At 35.9% G+C, this 6,000-nt stretch overlaps 1 pseudogene; it reads left to right on the top strand.

The window, feature by feature from the left end:
* The first annotated feature begins 2,611 nt into the window (after positions 1-2,611).
* On the top strand, positions 2,612-3,264 carry LOC118142936 (peptidyl-prolyl cis-trans isomerase A pseudogene; annotated as a pseudogene).
* Positions 3,265-6,000: the final 2,736 nt, after the last annotated feature.

Consider the following 6,000-nt stretch of genomic DNA (forward strand, 5'->3'; position numbering starts at 1 on the left):
AAGATTAAAAAGAAAACCCCCAGCCGGTCACAGTGGTTCCTGCCTGTAATCCCAGCACTTGGGAGGCCAAGGCAGACAGATCGCTTGAGATCAGGAGATCAAGACCAACCTGGGCAACATGGTGAAACCCTGTCTCTACAAAAAAAAAAAAAGCTCCCACTCTCAGGATAGTCACAATTCAGGCTCAATATAAACCAAAAATTAAACAACATAAATACATTATGGTACTCTGATAAAGGTATAGAAGCAAATAGGAGGAGTTAACTGACCCCGTGTATGAGAATGAGAGAAAACTTCAGAAAGAGATGGTACCTAAGCATAGAGTCAATGAATAAATAGAATTTAGTCCAGAATAATACAGATCAGACTGTTAACAGTGGTTATCTGCGGAGAGAGAAGTGTATGTGTGTATGCATGCATGCGTGTGTGTGTGTGTGTGTGTGTGTCGAGAGGGGAGATCAAGATGAAAAAATACTTAACTTTTTACTGTTTATATTTTTGTGTTGTGTGAATGTTTTATAAAGAATGTGTAATCATCAGTTGTTTGTGTAGTTAAAAAAAAAAAAAGCATTAGCTTGAAGGTCTAATATATGCCAGCCCCTGTGGTAAATGCTCTGTATACATTATTGCATTTAACTCTAATAATCATCATTATACATATACCAAAAGAGGCTAAACATCTTGCTTAGTTCTCACAGCTGGTAAATGATAGATCCATAATTTCAGAGTTTTTCTGGTTTCAGATCCTATGACTGATGCACCATTAGGAATTAACAAAACCCAAGGAAGTGCTATTAAATTTGTAGACTATGGGGTTTTGTGCTGTATAGGAAAAGAAGCAGGGCTGGAAGTAAAGCCTAAGAGTGGTAGTAAATTGGGGGAGTGGGGAGGGGTAAGTCAAGTGTATGAAAATCTCAATGTACTAAAATTATAGTGGAATTAAGGTAGTAAAAACTGAAACAATGATCAGAGAAAAGCATTTTATCATCAAAGAGTGGAATATAAGAGTTGAAGTTTCAGAGGAAAAGCAGTTTGGGACTGAGGTGGGGTGAGGGTGCAGAATGGGATGGAAAGTAGGGGGAGCGTGATCATAGCTGGCTTTTATTAAGTTTTTAGAGTACTAGCTACTATATTGAGCTAGCTTTGTATGCACTCTCTTACTTAATCCTTAGTAAGGTAAATACTATCATTACTTTGATTTAACAGATAACGTGGTTTTGATTACTTTTCCAAATTAAGCTAATAGAATCAAATTTTCATAAGGCAGCTTTATTTTATGATCAATTTTCTTACATATTCTTGCTGAATACATATTATTCAGCAGATTTTTTTCAATGTTATTTTTAAATCATTTCTTGGAGATTTACAAACCAATGATAACAACAAGCATTAATGATTTCATATTAAATAACAATGTGATCTAAAACACATGTTTTGTTATACTATAGTTGTATTTTATTATGCTTTTCAGATTAAATAAAAGGGAATCAATTGTGAGTGCTAAACTAAACTACTTATATTGGACAGCTACCATTTTAAAATTCAGAGCAGGCTATACTTCAAAGAATTTAACTTACTAAGTGTTGGGAGGAAAATGATTTTGTGGATATTCAAGCTAAGGGTTTGAACACAAAATAAAGTTAAGAATTGACAACAAAACTTTTATTTGGAAATATTTAAAAATCATTTTTATAATATGCAAACAAGAAAATGTCAGCAAGATAAAAATATCTATAAAAATAAACAAGAAAAAGACAATTCTACTTTAACAGAAAAAGTGATATTGTTGGGAATTATAAACTTGAAGAAACATGGAGATATCAAATTATGTATTATAAGAAAATTTTAAATTAACAAAAAAAAAAGAAAGCAGTTGAAAAGAATACCTAATCCAAAATACTTTAATAAAATTAACAGTGTGATCTGACACATTGTTGGTAAATCATTGAGAAAAGCTCATGGAAATTTTGTTTAAAAAGGGTTATTAAGTATCTTAGTATTTAATTTAACCAACTTGCTTTGGAATGACAGAAACAATCATTTCAAACTAAAAGCAAAAAATAGATATTATGTTTCTAGTAGATGGTTAACATTTCTTAACTCAAAGATAACTTGAGTTTCAGAACATGAAAATCATATGACCTGTTTAAACAACTGTGTTCAAAACTATTCTGTGTGTTAAATAGGAAAGTAAGGGACAAAAGTCCCACAGTGTTTTATTTGAAAGCATGTCATGGAGGTTTACGGTCTTTACACAGTTTAATAAATGGTAGAGACTCTTGGCAAGTATTTTCAGAAAAATTATTTACCAACCAAACTTTACCCAAAAAAAGCAAAGTCAAAGTCCTTGGTCTTTCTAACCTCCATTGAGCAAAATCAACCAAAGTGCAAGAGTCAAGTTACAGAAAATGTAGATTTTATTGTAGCAGGACAAGAATATTCAAGGTATTAGTCAATGTCACATTCAAGTTATTAAATCACATTCAAATATTACAAATGCATCAAAAAACTATTACATTTATTTAAAAATCATGATAATCTCTTAACAAATTGAATATATTATTAAAAACTTTAAAAACTGTCTTGTTATAGGCTTTGCAGATGCCACCGCCGCCGCCTGGAGCTTTGTAGTATCAGCCATGGTCAAACCCACCGTGTTCTTCGACATTGCCGTCAACGGCGAGCCCTTGGGCCACATCTCCTTCGAGCTGTTTGCAGACAAGGTTCCAAAGACAGCAGAAAACTTTCATGCTTGAGCACTGGAGAGAAAGGATTTGGTTATAAGGGTTCCTGCTTTCACAGAATTATTCCAGAGTTTATGTGTCAGGGTGGGGACTTCACACGCCATAATGGCACTGATGGCAAGTCCATCTATGGAAAGAAATTTGATGATGAGAACTTCATTCTAAAGCATACAGGTCCTGGCATCTTGTCCATGGCAAATGCTGGACCCAACACAAATGGTTCTCAGTTTTTCATCTGCACTGTCAAGACTGAGTGGTTGGATGGCAAGCATGTGGTCTTTGACAAGGTGAAAGAAGGCATGAATATTGTGGAGGCCATGGAGCACTTTGGGTCCAGGAATGGCAAAACCAGCAAGAATACCACCATTGCTGACTGTGGACAACTTTAGTAAGTTTGACTTATGTTTTATCTCAACCACTAGACCATTCCTTCTGTAGCTCAGGATAGCACCCTCCACCCCATTTGCTCACAGTATCCTAGAATCTGTGCTCTTGCTGCAGTTCCCTCTGGGTTTCCATGATTTTCTTGTTCCCTTCCATGCCTAGCTGGATTGCAGAGTTAAGTTTATGATTATGAAATAAAGACTAACAAAAAAACTGTCTTACTATAAATATATATGTATTTTTTTACTACTGAATAGTAGTAAAACGCAGGGGAAAACCAACTTCCTTTGGAATGACAAAGGGGAAAACGCAAAAAAGTTAACATGACATTTCTTAAAAATTTGTGAGAGTGTCCTAATAAGTTCAAATGTATTTAAAACTAAAAAAAAAATTGTCTTATTGTAAATATATGTATATTTATATGTGTATATTTTAACTACAAAATAGTAGCATCAGGGGAAAACACAGGTACATTTTTCACAAATGTAAAGTATAATTTTCTTCTGATAGATTTAAAACTCAAAGGCCAGAAAGTACTGCCAGACAAACAAGAGGAATCGGAAAACTAATAGTTAATTTTATATATTCCTTAGTGAGATGGATTTCTCATCATTAAAACTGAACTTTTATAAGCCTGCTGCTTCAAGTACCTTAAATAAAAGAAAGACGTGCACCACAGATGATCAAACTGTCCCAGTAACTATAGGTAAGCTTTAGATCACAATGCTTTTCCTGTGTATGAGTGCATATTATTAGTATCTTAAAATGTTATTTCTTAGATTTGCAAAAGCAGTCCATAGGCTATATAGTTGTCCAACAATTTCATAGATTATACTTTTGCCAGTTAACTCGTTCTTCAATTTTCATTATTTAGGCTAAGGTCATTGCATTGAAATATATCCTAGGTTACTAGAGAAAAGCTTCTGAAGACATTATTTCTCTGTTCCTAACATAAAAGAACTGTCATAAGGAATATGGACACCTGTGACTTTTATACATATCTTGAACAAAAAAAATTAAGGATCCAAGTACTTTTCCCCTCTCCTCAAAACTTCTGTCAGTTTTATGTGTGACGGTATTGTACTTAACAGGGTCTCCTTTAAATAAGAGTTTATGTAAGCAGAGTGAAAAGGAATTGCATAGTGAGGTTTTTTTAAAATTTTTTATTGCATTTTAGGTTTTGGGGTACATGTGCAGAACATGCAAGACAGTTGCATAGGTACACACATGGCAGTGCGTTTTGCTTCCTTTCTCCCCTTCACCCACATTTGGCATTTCTCCCCAGGCTATAACTCCCCAGCTCCTCCCCACCCCCGCTGGCCCTCCCCTTTTCCCCCCAATAGACCCCAGTGTTTAGTACTCCCCCTCTGTGTCCATGTGTTCTCATTTATCATCACCCGCCTATGAGTGAGAATATGCGGTATTTCATTTTCTGTTCTTGTGTCAGTTTGCTGAGAATGATGTTCTCCAGATTCAGCCATGTCCCTACAAATGACACGAACTCATCATTTCTGATTGCTGCATAATATTCCATGGTGTATATGTGCCACATTTTCCCAATCCAGTCTATCATCAATGGGCATTTGGGTTGATTCCAGGTCTTTGCTATTGTAAATAGTGCTGCAATGAACATTCGTGTGCATGTGTCCTTATAGTAGAACAATGTATAGTCCTTTGGATATATACCCAGTAATGGGATTGCTGGGTCAGATGGAATTTCTATTTCTAAGGCGTTAAGGAATCGCCACACTGTCTTCCACAATGGTTGAACTAATTTACACTCCCACCAACAGTGTAAAAGTGTTCCTTTGTCTCCACATCCTCTCCAGCATCTGTTGTCTCCAGATTTTTTAATGATCGCCATTCTAACTGGCGTGAGATGGTATCTCAATGTGGTTTTGATTTGCATCTCTCTGATGACCAGTGATGATGAGCATTTTTTCATATGATTGTTGGCCTCATATATGTCTTCTTTTGTAAAGTGTCTGTTCATATCCTTTGGCCACTTTTGAATGGGCTTGTTTGTTTTTCTCCTGTAAATCTGTTTGATTTCTTTGTAAATTCTGGATATCAGCCCTTTGTCAGATGGGTAAACTGCAAAAATTTTTTCCCATTCTGTTGGTTGCCGATTCACTCTAGTGACTGTTTCTTTTGCCATGCAGAAGCTGTGGAGTTTGATTAGGTCCCATCTGTCTATTTTGGCTTTTGTTGCCAATGCTTTTGGTGTTTTGTTCATGAAGTCCCTGCCTACTCCTATGTCCTGGATGGTTTTGCCTAGATTTCCTTCTAGGGTTTTTATGGTGCCAGGTCTTATGTTTAAGTCTTTAATCCATCTGGAGTTAATTTTAGTGTAAGGTGTCAGGAAGGGGTCCAGTTTCTGCTTTCTGCACATGGCTAGCCAGTTTTCCCAACACTGTTTGCTAAACAGGAAATCCTTTCCCCATTGCTTGTTTTTGTCAGATTTATCAAAGATTGTATGGTTGTAGATATGTTGTGTTGCCTCCTATGCCTCTGTTTTGTTCCATTGGTCTATATCTCTGTTTTGGTATCAGTACCATGCTGTTTTGATTACTGTAGCCTTGTAGTATAGTTTGAAATCCGGTAGTGTGATACCCCCTGCTGTGTTCTTTTTGCTTAGATTGACTTGGCTATGCGGGCTCTCTTTTGGTTCCATATGAAGTTCATGGTGGTTTTTTCCAGTTCTGTGAAGAAAGTCAATGGTAGCTTGATGGGGATAGCATTGATTCTGTAAATTACTTTGGGCAGTATAGCCATTTTCATGATATTAATTCTTCCTAACCATGAACATGGAATGTTTCTCCATCTGTTTGTGTCCTCTCTGATTTCATTGAGCAGTGGTTTGTAGTTTTCC

The sequence above is a fragment of the Callithrix jacchus genome, chromosome 7 (genome assembly GCF_049354715.1).
Source record: "Callithrix jacchus isolate 240 chromosome 7, calJac240_pri, whole genome shotgun sequence".
In the NCBI taxonomy this organism is placed as follows: Eukaryota; Metazoa; Chordata; class Mammalia; order Primates; family Cebidae; genus Callithrix; species Callithrix jacchus.